The sequence below is a fragment of the Lithobates pipiens genome, unplaced genomic scaffold (assembly GCF_037356315.1).
Source record: "Lithobates pipiens isolate NorthernLeopardFrog02 unplaced genomic scaffold, aLitPip1_a1.2 Scaffold_8, whole genome shotgun sequence".
NCBI lineage: Eukaryota > Metazoa > Chordata > Amphibia > Anura > Ranidae > Lithobates > Lithobates pipiens.
This window is the reverse complement of record NW_027507903.1, coordinates 569,364,079-569,381,578: the sequence shown is the minus strand read 5'-3', so window position 1 is coordinate 569,381,578 and position 17,500 is coordinate 569,364,079. Positions and strand designations below refer to the sequence as shown.

Below are 17,500 nucleotides of genomic sequence, written 5' to 3'. Positions count from 1 at the left end.
CTAGTACGCATATGCGTACGCCAAAGCGCACACAATGCGTGACAATTTCTGGTGCCCAGTGGCCTATTTAAAGCTAGCAGCATAAGCCATTAGTTGCTGGATGATCTTCAGCTTCCCCTGTGAGTTCCTGTGATCCTGATATTATTCATGAGTGAAAATTCATGTGCCAGTGCGCATATACGTACGCCAAAGCGCGTGCATGAGCCATTAGTTGCTGGATGAACTTCAGCTTGCCCTGTGAGTTCCTGTGTTCCTGATAGTATTTCATTTCCTGTCCTGACCCGGCTTGACCTGTCTTGTCTGCATCCCTGGCTTTGACCCTTGGTACTTTGACAACAAGGGAATGATTGGAGGTTACAATGGAAAAACAGCTTTGAGGTTTCAGCACTAGGAGTGTGCGGGTCGTTAAAAGGACTTGCATTTCCCATACCGGGAGTGGAACCCGGGCCGCCTGGGTGAAAACCAGGAATCCTAACCGCTAGACCATATGGGAAAACTAGCTGCTTCGTTTTGAGAAAAATAGAGAAAACCAAAGGGAAAAAAAGATGTGCCACCGCCATCAGCTTCCAAGTATGGTGGCCAGCTATGACACACATATCATTTTCACTAATTGGCCTCGTTAGCGCAGCAGGTAGCGCATTAGTCTCATAATCTGAAGGTCGTGAGTTCGATCCTCACACGGGGCACTACTCTCTAACCATTTTGTGAGCCTTGGGGTCCTTAATCTATGAAAAACACTACTCTTCATCCCTTAGGTCTTGTAGGAAACCATATGGATGGAAAATTGACCGCAAGATCAAGCTTTCAGTGCTCTTTTGCCTTCCACCATATTCCACCCAGCTAAAATCTTTAGCTCTGCATCCAACAGACCTTGCAAGATACAATGTCTACTCATCCTGGAACAACAGAGGCATTTTCCATCTATGTGACATGCTTCCCTTAGTTTCATCACACAGAAAGAACAAAGCACCGAGGAATTCAAAAGGGCTTTTTCAAAGGTGTGGAAAAAAAAGATGATGTCTCTGTCAGAGAATGGTTTGCAGAAGATTGGCACATAGATATTTGCCAATGCAAATGTGCAGAAGAGCGAGAACGGCCGAGAAACTTCATGTGCTAGTACGCATGTGCGTACGCCAAAGCGCACACAATGCGTGACAATTTCTGGTGCCCAGTGGCCTATTTAAAGCTAGCAGCATAAGCCATTAGTTGCTGGATGATCTTCAGCTTCCCCTGTGAGTTCCTGTGATCCTGATATTATTCATGTGTGAAAATTCATGTGCCAGTGCGCATATACGTACGCCAAAGCGCGTGCATGAGCCATTAGTTGCTGGATGAACTTCAGCTTGCCCTGTGAGTTCCTGTGTTCCTGATAGTATTTCATTTCCTGTCCTGACCCGGCTTGACCTGTCTTGTCTGCATCCCTGGCTTTGACCCTTGGTACTTTGACAACAAGGGAATGATTGGAGGTTACAATGGAAAAACAGCTTTGAGGTTTCAGCACTAGGAGTGTGCGGGTCGTTAAAAGGACTTGCATTTCCCATACCGGGAGTCGAACCCGGGCCGCCTGGGTGAAAACCAGGAATCCTAACCGCTAGACCATATGGGAAAACTAGCTGCCTTGTTTTGAGAAAAATAGAGAAAACCAAAGGGAAAAAAAGATGTGCCACCGCCATCAGCTTCCAAGTATGGTGGCCAGCTATGACACACATATCTTTTTCACTAATTGGCCTCGTTAGCGCAGCAGGTAGCGCGTCAGTCTCATAATCTGAAGGTCGTGAGTTCGATCCTCACACGGGGCACTACTCTCTAACCATTTTGTGAGCCTTGGGGTCCTTAATCTATGAAAAACACTACTCTTCATCCCTTAGGTCTTGTAGGAAACCATATGGATGGAAAATTGACCGCAAGATCAAGCTTTCAGTGCTCTTTTGCCTTCCACCATATTCCACCCAGCTAAAATCTTTAGCTCTGCATCCAACAGACCTTGCAAGATACAATGTCTACTCATCCTGGAACAACAGAGGCATTTTCCATCTATGTGACATGCTTCCCTTAGTTTCATCACACAGAAAGAACAAAGCACCGAGGAATTCAGAAGGGCTTTTTCAAAGGTGTGGAAAAAAAAGATGATGTCTCTGTCAGAGAATGGTTTGCAGAAGATTGGCACATAGATATTTGCCAATGCAAATGTGCAGAAGAGCGAGAACGGCCGAGAAACTTCATGTGCTAGTACGCATATGCGTACGCCAAAGCGCACACAATGCGTGACAATTTCTGGTGCCCAGTGGCCTATTTAAAGCTAGCAGCATAAGCCATTAGTTGCTGGATGATCTTCAGCTTCCCCTGTGAGTTCCTGTGATCCTGATATTATTCATGTGTGAAAATTCATGTGCCAGTGCGCATATACGTACGCCAAAGCGCGTGCATGAGCCATTAGTTGCTGCATGAACTTCAGCTTGCCCTGTGAGTTCCTGTGTTCCTGATAGTATTTCATTTCCTGTCCTGACCCGGCTTGACCTGTCTTGTCTGCATCCCTGGCTTTGACCCTTGGTACTTTGACAACAAGGGAATGATTGGAGGTTACAATGGAAAAACAGCTTTGAGGTTTCAGCACTAGGAGTGTGCGGGTGGTTAAAAGGACTTGCATTTCCCATACCGGGAGTCGAACCCGGGCCGCCTGGGTGAAAACCAGGAATCCTAACCGCTAGACCATATGGGAAAACTAGCTGCCTTGTTTTGAGAAAAATAGAGAAAACCAAAGGGAAAAAAAGATGTGCCACCGCCATCAGCTTCCAAGTATGGTGGCCAGCTATGACACACATATCACTTTCACTAATTGGCCTCGTTAGCGCAGCAGGTAGCGCGTCAGTCTCATAATCTGAAGGTCGTGAGTTCGATCCTCACACGGGGCACTACTCTCTAACCATTTTGTGAGCCTTGGGGTCCTTAATCTATGAAAAACACTACTCTTCATCCCTTAGGTCTTGTAGGAAACCATATGGATGGAAAATTGACCGCAAGATCAAGCTTTCAGTGCTCTTTTGCCTTCCACCATATTCCACCCAGCTAAAATCTTTAGCTCTGCATCCAACAGACCTTGCAAGATACAATGTCTACTCATCCTGGAACAACAGAGGCATTTTCCATCTATGTGACATGCTTCCCTTAGTTTCATCACACAGAAAGAACAAAGCACCGAGGAATTCAAAAGGGCTTTTTCAAAGGTGTGGAAAAAAAAGATGATGTCTCTGTCAGAGAATGGTTTGCAGAAGATTGGCACATAGATATTTGCCAATGCAAATGTGCAGAAGAGCGAGAACGGCCGAGAAACTTCATGTGCTAGTACGCATGTGCGTACGCCAAAGCGCACACAATGCGTGACAATTTCTGGTGCCCAGTGGCCTATTTAAAGCTAGCAGCATAAGCCATTAGTTGCTGGATGATCTTCAGCTTCCCCTGTGAGTTCCTGTGATCCTGATATTATTCATGTGTGAAAATTCATGTGCCAGTGCGCATATACGTACGCCAAAGCGCGTGCATGAGCCATTAGTTGCTGGATGAACTTCAGCTTGCCCTGTGAGTTCCTGTGTTCCTGATAGTATTTCATTTCCTGTCCTGACCCGGCTTGACCTGTCTTGTCTGCATCCCTGGCTTTGACCCTTGGTACTTTGACAACAAGGGAATGATTGGAGGTTACAATGGAAAAACAGCTTTGAGGTTTCAGCACTAGGAGTGTGCGGGTCGTTAAAAGGACTTGCATTTCCCATACCGGGAGTCGAACCCGGGCCGCCTGGGTGAAAACCAGGAATCCTAACCGCTAGACCATATGGGAAAACTAGCTGCCTTGTTTTGAGAAAAATAGAGAAAACCAAAGGAAAAAAGATGCGCCACCGCCATCAGCTTCCAAGTATGGTGGCCAGCTATGACACACATATCACTTTCACTAATTGGCCTCGTTAGCGCAGCAGGTAGCGCGTCAGTCTCATAATCTGAAGGTCGTGAGTTCGATCCTCACACGGGGCACTACTCTCTAACCGTTTTGTGAGCCTTGGGGTCCTTAATCTATGAAAAACACTACTCTTCATCCCTTAGGTCTTGTAGGAAACCATATGGATGGAAAATTGACCGCAAGATCAAGCTTTCAGTGCTCTTTTGCCTTCCACCATATTCCACCCAGCTAAAATCTTTAGCTCTGCATCCAACAGACCTTGCAAGATACAATGTCTACTCATCCTGGAACAACAGAGGCATTTTCCATCTATGTGACATGCTTCCCTTAGTTTCATCACACAGAAAGAACAAAGCACCGAGGAATTCAAAAGGGCTTTTTCAAAGGTGTGGAAAAAAAAGATGATGTCTCTGTCAGAGAATGGTTTGCAGAAGATTGGCACATAGATATTTGCCAATGCAAATGTGCAGAAGAGCGAGAACGGCCGAGAAACTTCATGTGCTAGTACGCATGTGCGTACGCCAAAGCGCACACAATGCGTGACAATTTCTGGTGCCCAGTGGCCTATTTAAAGCTAGCAGCATAAGCCATTAGTTGCTGGATGATCTTCAGCTTCCCCTGTGAGTTCCTGTGATCCTGATATTATTCATGTGTGAAAATTCATGTGCCAGTGCGCATATACGTACGCCAAAGCGCGTGCATGAGCCATTAGTTGCTGGATGAACTTCAGCTTGCCCTGTGAGTTCCTGTGTTCCTGATAGTATTTCATTTCCTGTCCTGACCCGGCTTGACCTGTCTTGTCTGCATCCCTGGCTTTGACCCTTGGTACTTTGACAACAAGGGAATGATTGGAGGTTACAATGGAAAAACAGCTTTGAGGTTTCAGCACTAGGAGTGTGCGGGTGGTTAAAAGGACTTGCATTTCCCATACCGGGAGTCGAACCCGGGCCGCCTAGGTGAAAACCAGGAATCCTAACCGCTAGACCATATGGGAAAACTAGCTGCCTTGTTTTGAGAAAAATAGAGAAAACCAAAGGGAAAAAAAGATGTGCCACCGCCATCAGCTTCCAAGTATGGTGGCCAGCTATGACACACATATCACTTTCACTAATTGGCCTCGTTAGCGCAGCAGGTAGCGCGTCAGTCTCATAATCTGAAGGTCGTGAGTTCGATCCTCACACGGGGCACTACTCTCTAACCATTTTGTGAGCCTTGGGGTCCTTAATCTATGAAAAACACTACTCTTCATCCCTTAGGTCTTGTAGGAAACCATATGGATGGAAAATTGACCGCAAGATCAAGCTTTCAGTGCTCTTTTGCCTTCCACCATATTCCACCCAGCTAAAATCTTTAGCTCTGCATCCAACAGACCTTGCAAGATACAATGTCTACTCATCCTGGAACAACAGAGGCATTTTCCATCTATGTGACATGCTTCCCTTAGTTTCATCACACAGAAAGAACAAAGCACCGAGGAATTCAAAAGGGCTTTTTCAAAGGTGTGGAAAAAAAGATGATGTCTCTGTCAGAGAATGGTTTGCAGAAGATTGGCACATAGATATTTGCCAATGCAAATGTGCAGAAGAGCGAGAACGGCCGAGAAACTTCATGTGCTAGTACGCATGTGCGTACGCCAAAGCGCACACAATGCGTGACAATTTCTGGTGCCCAGTGGCCTATTTAAAGCTAGCAGCATAAGCCATTAGTTGCTGGATGATCTTCAGCTTCCCCTGTGAGTTCCTGTGATCCTGATATTATTCATGTGTGAAAATTCATGTGCCAGTGCGCATATACGTACGCCAAAGCGCGTGCATGAGCCATTAGTTGCTGGATGAACTTCAGCTTGCCCTGTGAGTTCCTGTGTTCCTGATAGTATTTCATTTCCTGTCCTGACCCGGCTTGACCTGTCTTGTCTGCATCCCTGGCTTTGACCCTTGGTACTTTGACAATAAGGGAATGAATGGAGGTTACAATGGAAAAACAGCTTTGAGGTTTCAGCACTAGGAGTGTGCGGGTCGTTAAAAGGACTTGCATTTCCCATACCGGGAGTCGAACCCGGGCCGCCTGGGTGAAAACCAGGAATCCTAACCGCTAGACCATATGGGAAAACTAGCTGCCTTGTTCTGAGAAAAATAGAGAAAACCAAAGGGAAAAAAAGATGTGCCACCGCCATCAGCTTCCAAGTATGGTGGCCAGCTATGACACACATATCACTTTCACTATTTGGCCTCGTTAGCGCAGCAGGTAGCGCGTCAATCTCATAATCTGAAGGTCGTGAGTTCGATCCTCACACGGGGCACTACTCTCTAACCATTTTGTGAGCCTTGGGGTCCTTAATCTATGAAAAACACTACTCTTCATCCCTTAGGTCTTGTAGGAAACCATATGGATGGAAAATTGACCGCAAGATCAAGCTTTCAGTGCTCTTTTGCCTTCCACCATATTCCACCCAGCTAAAATCTTTAGCTCTGCATCCAACAGACCTTGCAAGATACAATGTCTACTCATCCTGGAACAACAGAGGCATTTTCCATCTATGTGACATGCTTCCCTTAGTTTCATCACACAGAAAGAACAAAGCACCGAGGAATTCAAAAGGGCTTTTTCAAAGGTGTGGAAAAAAAAGATGATGTCTCTGTCAGAGAATGGTTTGCAGAAGATTGGCACATAGATATTTGCCAATGCAAATGTGCAGAAGAGCGAGAACGGCCGAGAAACTTCATGTGCTAGTACGCATGTGCGTACGCCAAAGCGCACACAATGCGTGACAATTTCTGGTGCCCAGTGGCCTATTTAAAGCTAGCAGCATAAGCCATTAGTTGCTGGATGATCTTCAGCTTCCCCTGTGAGTTCCTGTGATCCTGATATTATTCATGTGTGAAAATTCATGTGCCAGTGCGCATATACGTACGCCAAAGCGCGTGCATGAGCCATTAGTTGCTGGATGAACTTCAGCTTGCCCTGTGAGTTCCTGTGTTCCTGATAGTATTTCATTTCCTGTCCTGACCCGGCTTGACCTGTCTTGTCTGCATCCCTGGCTTTGACCCTTGGTACTTTGACAACAAGGGAATGATTGGAGGTTACAATGGAAAAACAGCTTTGAGGTTTCAGCACTAGGAGTGTGCGGGTGGTTAAAAGGACTTGCATTTCCCATACCGGGAGTCGAACCCGGGCCGCCTGGGTGAAAACCAGGAATCCTAACCGCTAGACCATATGGGAAAACTAGCTGCCTCGTTTTGAGAAAAATAGAGAAAACCAAAGGGAAAAAAAGATGTGCCACCGCCATCAGCTTCCAAGTATGGTGGCCAGCTATGACACACATATCACTTTCACTAATTGGCCTCGTTAGCGCAGCAGGTAGCGCATCAGTCTCATAATCTGAAGGTCGTGAGTTCGATCCTCACACGGGGCACTACTCTCTAACCATTTTGTGAGCCTTGGGGTCCTTAATCTATGAAAAACACTACTCTTCATCCCTTAGGTCTTGTAGGAAACCATATGGATGGAAAATTGACCGCAAGATCAAGCTTTCAGTGCTCTTTTGCCTTCCACCATATTCCACCCAGCTAAAATCTTTAGCTCTGCATCCAACAGACCTTGCAAGATACAATGTCTACTCATCCTGGAACAACAGAGGCATTTTCCATCTATGTGACATGCTTCCCTTAGTTTCATCACACAGAAAGAACAAAGCACCGAGGAATTCAAAAGGGCTTTTTCAAAGGTGTGGAAAAAAAAGATGATGTCTCTGTCAGAGAATGGTTTGCAGAAGATTGGCACATAGATATTTGCCAATGCAAATGTGCAGAAGAGCGAGAACGGCCGAGAAACTTCATGTGCTAGTACGCATATGCGTACGCCAAAGCGCACACAATGCGTGACAATTTCTGGTGCCCAGTGGCCTATTTAAAGCTAGCAGCATAAGCCATTAGCTGCTGGATGATCTTCAGCTTCCCCTGTGAGTTCCTGTGATCCTGATATTATTCATGTGTGAAAATTCATGTGCCAGTGCGCATATACGTACGCCAAAGCGCGTGCATGAGCCATTAGTTGCTGGATGAACTTCAGCTTGCCCTGTGAGTTCCTGTGTTCCTGATAGTATTTCATTTCCTGTCCTGACCCGGCTTGACCTGTCTTGTCTGCATCCCTGGCTTTGACCCTTGGTACTTTGACAACAAGGGAATGATTGGAGGTTACAATGGAAAAACAGCTTTGAGGTTTCAGCACTAGGAGTGTGCGGGTGGTTAAAAGGACTTGCATTTCCCATACCGGGAGTCGAACCCGGGCCGCCTGGGTGAAAACCAGGAATCCTAACCGCTAGACCATATGGGAAAACTAGCTGCCTTGCTTTGAGAAAAATAGAGAAAACCAAAGGGAAAAAAAGATGTGCCACCGCCATCAGCTTCCAAGTATGGTGGCCAGCTATGACACACATATCACTTTCACTAATTGGCCTCGTTAGCGCAGCAGGTAGCGCGTCAGTCTCATAATCTGAAGGTCGTGAGTTCGATCCTCACACGGGGCACTACTCTCTAACCATTTTGTGAGCCTTGGGGTCCTTAATCTATGAAAAACACTACTGTTCATCCCTTAGGTCTTGTAGGAAACCATATGGATGGAAAATTGACCGCAAGATCAAGCTTTCAGTGCTCTTTTGCCTTCCACCATATTCCACCCAGCTAAAATCTTTAGCTCTGCATCCAACAGACCTTGCAAGATACAATGTCTACTCATCCTGGAACAACAGAGGCATTTTCCATCTATGTGACATGCTTCCCTTAGTTTCATCACACAGAAAGAACAAAGCACCGAGGAATTCAAAAGGGCTTTTTCAAAGGTGTGGAAAAAAAAGATGATGTCTCTGTCAGAGAATGGTTTGCAGAAGATTGGCACATAGATATTTGCCAATGCAAATGTGCAGAAGAGCGAGAACGGCCGAGAAACTTCATGTGCTAGTACGCATATGCGTACGCCAAAGCGCACACAATGCGTGACAATTTCTGGTGCCCAGTGGCCTATTTAAAGCTAGCAGCATAAGCCATTAGTTGCTGGATGATCTTCAGCTTCCCCTGTGAGTTCCTGTGATCCTGATATTATTCATGTGTGAAAATTCATGTGCCAGTGCGCATATACGTACGCCAAAGCGCGTGCATGAGCCATTAGTTGCTGGATGAACTTCAGCTTGCCCTGTGAGTTCCTGTGTTCCTGATAGTATTTCATTTCCTGTCCTGACCCGGCTTGACCTGTCTTGTCTGCATCCCTGGCTTTGACCCTTGGTACTTTGACAACAAGGGAATGATTGGAGGTTACAATGGAAAAACAGCTTTGAGGTTTCAGCACTAGGAGTGTGCGGGTCGTTAAAAGGACTTGCATTTCCCATACCGGGAGTGGAACCCGGGCCGCCTGGGTGAAAACCAGGAATCCTAACCGCTAGACCATATGGGAAAACTAGCTGCTTCGTTTTGAGAAAAATAGAGAAAACCAAAGGGAAAAAAAGATGTGCCACCGCCATCAGCTTCCAAGTATGGTGGCCAGCTATGACACACATATCATTTTCACTAATTGGCCTCGTTAGCGCAGCAGGTAGCGCATCAGTCTCATAATCTGAAGGTCGTGAGTTCGATCCTCACACGGGGCACTACTCTCTAACCATTTTGTGAGCCTTGGGGTCCTTAATCTATGAAAAACACTACTCTTCATCCCTTAGGTCTTGTAGGAAACCATATGGATGGAAAATTGACCGCAAGATCAAGCTTTCAGTGCTCTTTTGCCTTCCACCATATTCCACCCAGCTAAAATCTTTAGCTCTGCATCCAACAGACCTTGCAAGATACAATGTCTACTCATCCTGGAACAACAGAGGCATTTTCCATCTATGTGACATGCTTCCCTTAGTTTCATCACACAGAAAGAACAAAGCACCGAGGAATTCAAAAGGGCTTTTTCAAAGGTGTGGAAAAAAAAGATGATGTCTCTGTCAGAGAATGGTTTGCAGAAGATTGGCACATAGATATTTGCCAATGCAAATGTGCAGAAGAGCGAGAACGGCCGAGAAACTTCATGTGCTAGTACGCATATGCGTACGCCAAAGCGCACACAATGCGTGACAATTTCTGGTGCCCAGTGGCCTATTTAAAGCTAGCAGCATAAGCCATTAGTTGCTGGATGATCTTCAGCTTCCCCTGTGAGTTCCTGTGATCCTGATATTATTCATGTGTGAAAATTCATGTGCCAGTGCGCATATACGTACGCCAAAGCGCTTGCATGAGCCATTAGTTGCTGGATGAACTTCAGCTTGCCCTGTGAGTTCCTGTGTTCCTGATAGTATTTCATTTCCTGTCCTGACCCGGCTTGACCTGTCTTGTCTGCATCCCTGGCTTTGACCCTTGGTACTTTGACAACAAGGGAATGATTGGAGGTTACAATGGAAAAACAGCTTTGAGGTTTCAGCACTAGGAGTGTGCGGGTGGTTAAAAGGACTTGCATTTCCCATACCGGGAGTCGAACCCGGGCCGCCTGGGTGAAAACCAGGAATCCTAACCGCTAGACCATATGGGAAAACTAGCTGCCTTGTTTTGAGAAAAATAGAGAAAACCAAAGGGAAAAAAAGATGTGCCACCGCCATCAGCTTCCAAGTATGGTGGCCAGCTATGACACACATATCACTTTCACTAATTGGCCTCGTTAGCGCAGCAGGTAGCGCGTCAGTCTCATAATCTGAAGGTCGTGAGTTCGATCCTCACACGGGGCACTACTCTCTAACCATTTTGTGAGCCTTGGGGTCCTTAATCTATGAAAAACACTACTCTTCATCCCTTAGGTCTTGTAGGAAACCATATGGATGGAAAATTGACCGCAAGATCAAGCTTTCAGTGCTCTTTTGCCTTCCACCATATTCCACCCAGCTAAAATCTTTAGCTCTGCATCCAACAGACCTTGCAAGATACAATGTCTACTCATCCTGGAACAACAGAGGCATTTTCCATCTATGTGACATGCTTCCCTTAGTTTCATCACACAGAAAGAACAAAGCACCGAGGAATTCAAAAGGGCTTTTTCAAAGGTGTGGAAAAAAAAGATGATGTCTCTGTCAGAGAATGGTTTGCAGAAGATTGGCACATAGATATTTGCCAATGCAAATGTGCAGAAGAGCGAGAACGGCCGAGAAACTTCATGTGCTAGTACGCATGTGCGTACGCCAAAGCGCACACAATGCGTGACAATTTCTGGTGCCCAATGGCCTATTTAAAGCTAGCAGCATAAGCCATTAGTTGCTGGATGATCTTCAGCTTCCCCTGTGAGTTCCTGTGATCCTGATATTATTCATGTGTGAAAATTCATGTGCCAGTGCGCATATACGTACGCCAAAGCGCGTGCATGAGCCATTAGTTGCTGGATGAACTTCAGCTTGCCCTGTGAGTTCCTGTGTTCCTGATAGTATTTCATTTCCTGTCCTGACCCGGCTTGACCTGTCTTGTCTGCATCCCTGGCTTTGACCCTTGGTACTTTGACAACAAGGGAATGATTGGAGGTTACAATGGAAAAACAGCTTTGAGGTTTCAGCACTAGGAGTGTGCGGGTCGTTAAAAGGACTTGCATTTCCCATACCGGGAGTCGAACCCGGGCCGCCTGGGTGAAAACCAGGAATCCTAACCGCTAGACCATATGGGAAAACTAGCTGCCTTGTTTTGAGAAAAATAGAGAAAACCAAAGGAAAAAAGATGTGCCACCGCCATCAGCTTCCAAGTATGGTGGCCAGCTATGACACACATATCACTTTCACTAATTGGCCTCGTTAGCGCAGCAGGTAGCGCGTCAGTCTCATAATCTGAAGGTCGTGAGTTCGATCCTCACACGGGGCACTACTCTCTAACTGTTTTGTGAGCCTTGGGGTCCTTAATCTATGAAAAACACTACTCTTCATCCCTTAGGTCTTGTAGGAAACCATATGGATGGAAAATTGACCGCAAGATCAAGCTTTCAGTGCTCTTTTGCCTTCCACCATATTCCACCCAGCTAAAATCTTTAGCTCTGCATCCAACAGACCTTGCAAGATACAATGTCTACTCATCCTGGAACAACAGAGGCATTTTCCATCTATGTGACATGCTTCCCTTAGTTTCATCACACAGAAAGAACAAAGCACCGAGGAATTCAAAAGGGCTTTTTCAAAGGTGTGGAAAAAAAAGATGATGTCTCTGTCAGAGAATGGTTTGCAGAAGATTGGCACATAGATATTTGCCAATGCAAATGTGCAGAAGAGCGAGAACGGCCGAGAAACTTCATGTGCTAGTACGCATGTGCGTACGCCAAAGCGCACACAATGCGTGACAATTTCTGGTGCCCAGTGGCCTATTTAAAGCTAGCAGCATAAGCCATTAGTTGCTGGATGATCTTCAGCTTCCCCTGTGAGTTCCTGTGATCCTGATATTATTCATGTGTGAAAATTCATGTGCCAGTGCGCATATACGTACGCCAAAGCGCGTGCATGAGCCATTAGTTGCTGGATGAACTTCAGCTTGCCCTGTGAGTTCCTGTGTTCCTGATAGTATTTCATTTCCTGTCCTGACCCGGCTTGACCTGTCTTGTCTGCATCCCTGGCTTTGACCCTTGGTACTTTGACAACAAGGGAATGATTGGAGGTTACAATGGAAAAACAGCTTTGAGGTTTCAGCACTAGGAGTGTGCGGGTGGTTAAAAGGACTTGCATTTCCCATACCGGGAGTCGAACCCGGGCCGCCTAGGTGAAAACCAGGAATCCTAACCGCTAGACCATATGGGAAAACTAGCTGCCTTGTTTTGAGAAAAATAGAGAAAACCAAAGGGAAAAAAAGATGTGCCACCGCCATCAGCTTCCAAGTATGGTGGCCAGCTATGACACACATATCACTTTCACTAATTGGCCTCGTTAGCGCAGCAGGTAGCGCGTCAGTCTCATAATCTGAAGGTCGTGAGTTCGATCCTCACACGGGGCACTACTCTCTAACCATTTTGTGAGCCTTGGGGTCCTTAATCTATGAAAAACACTACTCTTCATCCCTTAGGTCTTGTAGGAAACCATATGGATGGAAAATTGACCGCAAGATCAAGCTTTCAGTGCTCTTTTGCCTTCCACCATATTCCACCCAGCTAAAATCTTTAGCTCTGCATCCAACAGACCTTGCAAGATACAATGTCTACTCATCCTGGAACAACAGAGGCATTTTCCATCTATGTGACATGCTTCCCTTAGTTTCATCACACAGAAAGAACAAAGCACCGAGGAATTCAAAAGGGCTTTTTCAAAGGTGTGGAAAAAAAGATGATGTCTCTGTCAGAGAATGGTTTGCAGAAGATTGGCACATAGATATTTGCCAATGCAAATGTGCAGAAGAGCGAGAACGGCCGAGAAACTTCATGTGCTAGTACGCATGTGCGTACGCCAAAGCGCACACAATGCGTGACAATTTCTGGTGCCCAGTGGCCTATTTAAAGCTAGCAGCATAAGCCATTAGTTGCTGGATGATCTTCAGCTTCCCCTGTGAGTTCCTGTGATCCTGATATTATTCATGTGTGAAAATTCATGTGCCAGTGCGCATATACGTACGCCAAAGCGCGTGCATGAGCCATTAGTTGCTGGATGAACTTCAGCTTGCCCTGTGAGTTCCTGTGTTCCTGATAGTATTTCATTTCCTGTCCTGACCCGGCTTGACCTGTCTTGTCTGCATCCCTGGCTTTGACCCTTGGTACTTTGACAATAAGGGAATGAATGGAGGTTACAATGGAAAAACAGCTTTGAGGTTTCAGCACTAGGAGTGTGCGGGTCGTTAAAAGGACTTGCATTTCCCATACCGGGAGTCGAACCCGGGCCGCCTGGGTGAAAACCAGGAATCCTAACCGCTAGACCATATGGGAAAACTAGCTGCCTTGTTCTGAGAAAAATAGAGAAAACCAAAGGGAAAAAAAGATGTGCCACCGCCATCAGCTTCCAAGTATGGTGGCCAGCTATGACACACATATCACTTTCACTAATTGGCCTCGTTAGCGCAGCAGGTAGCGCGTCAATCTCATAATCTGAAGGTCGTGAGTTCGATCCTCACACGGGGCACTACTCTCTAACCATTTTGTGAGCCTTGGGGTCCTTAATCTATGAAAAACACTACTCTTCATCCCTTAGGTCTTGTAGGAAACCATATGGATGGAAAATTGACCGCAAGATCAAGCTTTCAGTGCTCTTTTGCCTTCCACCATATTCCACCCAGCTAAAATCTTTAGCTCTGCATCCAACAGACCTTGCAAGATACAATGTCTACTCATCCTGGAACAACAGAGGCATTTTCCATCTATGTGACATGCTTCCCTTAGTTTCATCACACAGAAAGAACAAAGCACCGAGGAATTCAAAAGGGCTTTTTCAAAGGTGTGGAAAAAAAAGATGATGTCTCTGTCAGAGAATGGTTTGCAGAAGATTGGCACATAGATATTTGCCAATGCAAATGTGCAGAAGAGCGAGAACGGCCGAGAAACTTCATGTGCTAGTACGCATGTGCGTACGCCAAAGCGCACACAATGCGTGACAATTTCTGGTGCCCAGTGGCCTATTTAAAGCTAGCAGCATAAGCCATTAGTTGCTGGATGATCTTCAGCTTCCCCTGTGAGTTCCTGTGATCCTGATATTATTCATGTGTGAAAATTCATGTGCCAGTGCGCATATACGTACGCCAAAGCGCGTGCATGAGCCATTAGTTGCTGGATGAACTTCAGCTTGCCCTGTGAGTTCCTGTGTTCCTGATAGTATTTCATTTCCTGTCCTGACCCGGCTTGACCTGTCTTGTCTGCATCCCTGGCTTTGACCCTTGGTACTTTGACAACAAGGGAATGATTGGAGGTTACAATGGAAAAACAGCTTTGAGGTTTCAGCACTAGGAGTGTGCGGGTGGTTAAAAGGACTTGCATTTCCCATACCGGGAGTCGAACCCGGGCCGCCTGGGTGAAAACCAGGAATCCTAACCGCTAGACCATATGGGAAAACTAGCTGCCTCGTTTTGAGAAAAATAGAGAAAACCAAAGGGAAAAAAAGATGTGCCACCGCCATCAGCTTCCAAGTATGGTGGCCAGCTATGACACACATATCACTTTCACTAATTGGCCTCGTTAGCGCAGCAGGTAGCGCATCAGTCTCATAATCTGAAGGTCGTGAGTTCGATCCTCACACGGGGCACTACTCTCTAACCATTTTGTGAGCCTTGGGGTCCTTAATCTATGAAAAACACTACTCTTCATCCCTTAGGTCTTGTAGGAAACCATATGGATGGAAAATTGACCGCAAGATCAAGCTTTCAGTGCTCTTTTGCCTTCCACCATATTCCACCCAGCTAAAATCTTTAGCTCTGCATCCAACAGACCTTGCAAGATACAATGTCTACTCATCCTGGAACAACAGAGGCATTTTCCATCTATGTGACATGCTTCCCTTAGTTTCATCACACAGAAAGAACAAAGCACCGAGGAATTCAAAAGGGCTTTTTCAAAGGTGTGGAAAAAAAAGATGATGTCTCTGTCAGAGAATGGTTTGCAGAAGATTGGCACATAGATATTTGCCAATGCAAATGTGCAGAAGAGCGAGAACGGCCGAGAAACTTCATGTGCTAGTACGCATATGCGTACGCCAAAGCGCACACAATGCGTGACAATTTCTGGTGCCCAGTGGCCTATTTAAAGCTAGCAGCATAAGCCATTAGCTGCTGGATGATCTTCAGCTTCCCCTGTGAGTTCCTGTGATCCTGATATTATTCATGTGTGAAAATTCATGTGCCAGTGCGCATATACGTACGCCAAAGCGCGTGCATGAGCCATTAGTTGCTGGATGAACTTCAGCTTGCCCTGTGAGTTCCTGTGTTCCTGATAGTATTTCATTTCCTGTCCTGACCCGGCTTGACCTGTCTTGTCTGCATCCCTGGCTTTGACCCTTGGTACTTTGACAACAAGGGAATGATTGGAGGTTACAATGGAAAAACAGCTTTGAGGTTTCAGCACTAGGAGTGTGCGGGTGGTTAAAAGGACTTGCATTTCCCATACCGGGAGTCGAACCCGGGCCGCCTGGGTGAAAACCAGGAATCCTAACCGCTAGACCATATGGGAAAACTAGCTGCCTTGCTTTGAGAAAAATAGAGAAAACCAAAGGGAAAAAAAGATGTGCCACCGCCATCAGCTTCCAAGTATGGTGGCCAGCTATGACACACATATCACTTTCACTAATTGGCCTCGTTAGCGCAGCAGGTAGCGCGTCAGTCTCATAATCTGAAGGTCGTGAGTTCGATCCTCACACGGGGCACTACTCTCTAACCATTTTGTGAGCCTTGGGGTCCTTAATCTATGAAAAACACTACTGTTCATCCCTTAGGTCTTGTAGGAAACCATATGGATGGAAAATTGACCGCAAGATCAAGCTTTCAGTGCTCTTTTGCCTTCCACCATATTCCACCCAGCTAAAATCTTTAGCTCTGCATCCAACAGACCTTGCAAGATACAATGTCTACTCATCCTGGAACAACAGAGGCATTTTCCATCTATGTGACATGCTTCCCTTAGTTTCATCACACAGAAAGAACAAAGCACCGAGGAATTCAAAAGGGCTTTTTCAAAGGTGTGGAAAAAAAAGATGATGTCTCTGTCAGAGAATGGTTTGCAGAAGATTGGCACATAGATATTTGCCAATGCAAATGTGCAGAAGAGCGAGAACGGCCGAGAAACTTCATGTGCTAGTACGCATATGCGTACGCCAAAGCGCACACAATGCGTGACAATTTCTGGTGCCCAGTGGCCTATTTAAAGCTAGCAGCATAAGCCATTAGTTGCTGGATGATCTTCAGCTTCCCCTGTGAGTTCCTGTGATCCTGATATTATTCATGTGTGAAAATTCATGTGCCAGTGCGCATATACGTACGCCAAAGCGCGTGCATGAGCCATTAGTTGCTGGATGAACTTCAGCTTGCCCTGTGAGTTCCTGTGTTCCTGATAGTATTTCATTTCCTGTCCTGACCCGGCTTGACCTGTCTTGTCTGCATCCCTGGCTTTGACCCTTGGTACTTTGACAACAAGGGAATGATTGGAGGTTACAATGGAAAAACAGCTTTGAGGTTTCAGCACTAGGAGTGTGCGGGTCGTTAAAAGGACTTGCATTTCCCATACCGGGAGTGGAACCCGGGCCGCCTGGGTGAAAACCAGGAATCCTAACCGCTAGACCATATGGGAAAACTAGCTGCTTCGTTTTGAGAAAAATAGAGAAAACCAAAGGGAAAAAAAGATGTGCCACCGCCATCAGCTTCCAAGTATGGTGGCCAGCTATGACACACATATCATTTTCACTAATTGGCCTCGTTAGCGCAGCAGGTAGCGCATCAGTCTCATAATCTGAAGGTCGTGAGTTCGATCCTCACACGGGGCACTACTCTCTAACCATTTTGTGAGCCTTGGGGTCCTTAATCTATGAAAAACACTACTCTTCATCCCTTAGGTCTTGTAGGAAACCATATGGATGGAAAATTGACCGCAAGATCAAGCTTTCAGTGC

The 17,500-nt window shown here is 46.0% G+C and overlaps 20 non-coding genes across 20 annotated transcripts; 9 read left to right on the top strand and 11 right to left on the bottom strand.

The window, feature by feature from the left end:
• Positions 1–1,534: 1,534 nt before the first annotated feature.
• Positions 1,535–1,606, bottom strand: TRNAE-UUC (transfer RNA glutamic acid (anticodon UUC)). Its single transcript has one exon. It is a non-coding gene; the product is annotated as a tRNA-Glu (tRNA).
• A 120-nt stretch (positions 1,607–1,726) lies between these two features.
• TRNAM-CAU (transfer RNA methionine (anticodon CAU)) lies at positions 1,727–1,799 on the top strand. Its single transcript has one exon. It is a non-coding gene; the product is annotated as a tRNA-Met (tRNA).
• An 848-nt stretch (positions 1,800–2,647) lies between these two features.
• TRNAE-UUC (transfer RNA glutamic acid (anticodon UUC)) lies at positions 2,648–2,719 on the bottom strand. The gene has a single exon. It is a non-coding gene; the product is annotated as a tRNA-Glu (tRNA).
• A 120-nt stretch (positions 2,720–2,839) lies between these two features.
• Positions 2,840–2,912, top strand: TRNAM-CAU (transfer RNA methionine (anticodon CAU)). The gene has a single exon. It is a non-coding gene; the product is annotated as a tRNA-Met (tRNA).
• An 848-nt stretch (positions 2,913–3,760) lies between these two features.
• On the bottom strand, positions 3,761–3,832 carry TRNAE-UUC (transfer RNA glutamic acid (anticodon UUC)). Its single transcript has one exon. It is a non-coding gene; the product is annotated as a tRNA-Glu (tRNA).
• Positions 3,833–3,950: 118 nt separating this feature from the next.
• Positions 3,951–4,023, top strand: TRNAM-CAU (transfer RNA methionine (anticodon CAU)). The gene has a single exon. It is a non-coding gene; the product is annotated as a tRNA-Met (tRNA).
• Positions 4,024–5,063: 1,040 nt separating this feature from the next.
• Positions 5,064–5,136, top strand: TRNAM-CAU (transfer RNA methionine (anticodon CAU)). The gene has a single exon. It is a non-coding gene; the product is annotated as a tRNA-Met (tRNA).
• An 847-nt stretch (positions 5,137–5,983) lies between these two features.
• TRNAE-UUC (transfer RNA glutamic acid (anticodon UUC)) lies at positions 5,984–6,055 on the bottom strand. Its single transcript has one exon. It is a non-coding gene; the product is annotated as a tRNA-Glu (tRNA).
• Positions 6,056–7,096: 1,041 nt separating this feature from the next.
• On the bottom strand, positions 7,097–7,168 carry TRNAE-UUC (transfer RNA glutamic acid (anticodon UUC)). The gene has a single exon. It is a non-coding gene; the product is annotated as a tRNA-Glu (tRNA).
• A 1,041-nt stretch (positions 7,169–8,209) lies between these two features.
• TRNAE-UUC (transfer RNA glutamic acid (anticodon UUC)) lies at positions 8,210–8,281 on the bottom strand. The gene has a single exon. It is a non-coding gene; the product is annotated as a tRNA-Glu (tRNA).
• A 120-nt stretch (positions 8,282–8,401) lies between these two features.
• On the top strand, positions 8,402–8,474 carry TRNAM-CAU (transfer RNA methionine (anticodon CAU)). The gene has a single exon. It is a non-coding gene; the product is annotated as a tRNA-Met (tRNA).
• Positions 8,475–10,435: 1,961 nt separating this feature from the next.
• TRNAE-UUC (transfer RNA glutamic acid (anticodon UUC)) lies at positions 10,436–10,507 on the bottom strand. The gene has a single exon. It is a non-coding gene; the product is annotated as a tRNA-Glu (tRNA).
• A 120-nt stretch (positions 10,508–10,627) lies between these two features.
• On the top strand, positions 10,628–10,700 carry TRNAM-CAU (transfer RNA methionine (anticodon CAU)). The gene has a single exon. It is a non-coding gene; the product is annotated as a tRNA-Met (tRNA).
• An 848-nt stretch (positions 10,701–11,548) lies between these two features.
• TRNAE-UUC (transfer RNA glutamic acid (anticodon UUC)) lies at positions 11,549–11,620 on the bottom strand. Its single transcript has one exon. It is a non-coding gene; the product is annotated as a tRNA-Glu (tRNA).
• Positions 11,621–11,738: 118 nt separating this feature from the next.
• On the top strand, positions 11,739–11,811 carry TRNAM-CAU (transfer RNA methionine (anticodon CAU)). The gene has a single exon. It is a non-coding gene; the product is annotated as a tRNA-Met (tRNA).
• Positions 11,812–12,851: 1,040 nt separating this feature from the next.
• TRNAM-CAU (transfer RNA methionine (anticodon CAU)) lies at positions 12,852–12,924 on the top strand. The gene has a single exon. It is a non-coding gene; the product is annotated as a tRNA-Met (tRNA).
• Positions 12,925–13,771: 847 nt separating this feature from the next.
• On the bottom strand, positions 13,772–13,843 carry TRNAE-UUC (transfer RNA glutamic acid (anticodon UUC)). The gene has a single exon. It is a non-coding gene; the product is annotated as a tRNA-Glu (tRNA).
• A 1,041-nt stretch (positions 13,844–14,884) lies between these two features.
• TRNAE-UUC (transfer RNA glutamic acid (anticodon UUC)) lies at positions 14,885–14,956 on the bottom strand. The gene has a single exon. It is a non-coding gene; the product is annotated as a tRNA-Glu (tRNA).
• Positions 14,957–15,997: 1,041 nt separating this feature from the next.
• Positions 15,998–16,069, bottom strand: TRNAE-UUC (transfer RNA glutamic acid (anticodon UUC)). The gene has a single exon. It is a non-coding gene; the product is annotated as a tRNA-Glu (tRNA).
• A 120-nt stretch (positions 16,070–16,189) lies between these two features.
• TRNAM-CAU (transfer RNA methionine (anticodon CAU)) lies at positions 16,190–16,262 on the top strand. The gene has a single exon. It is a non-coding gene; the product is annotated as a tRNA-Met (tRNA).
• The last annotated feature ends 1,238 nt before the right edge of the window (positions 16,263–17,500 follow it).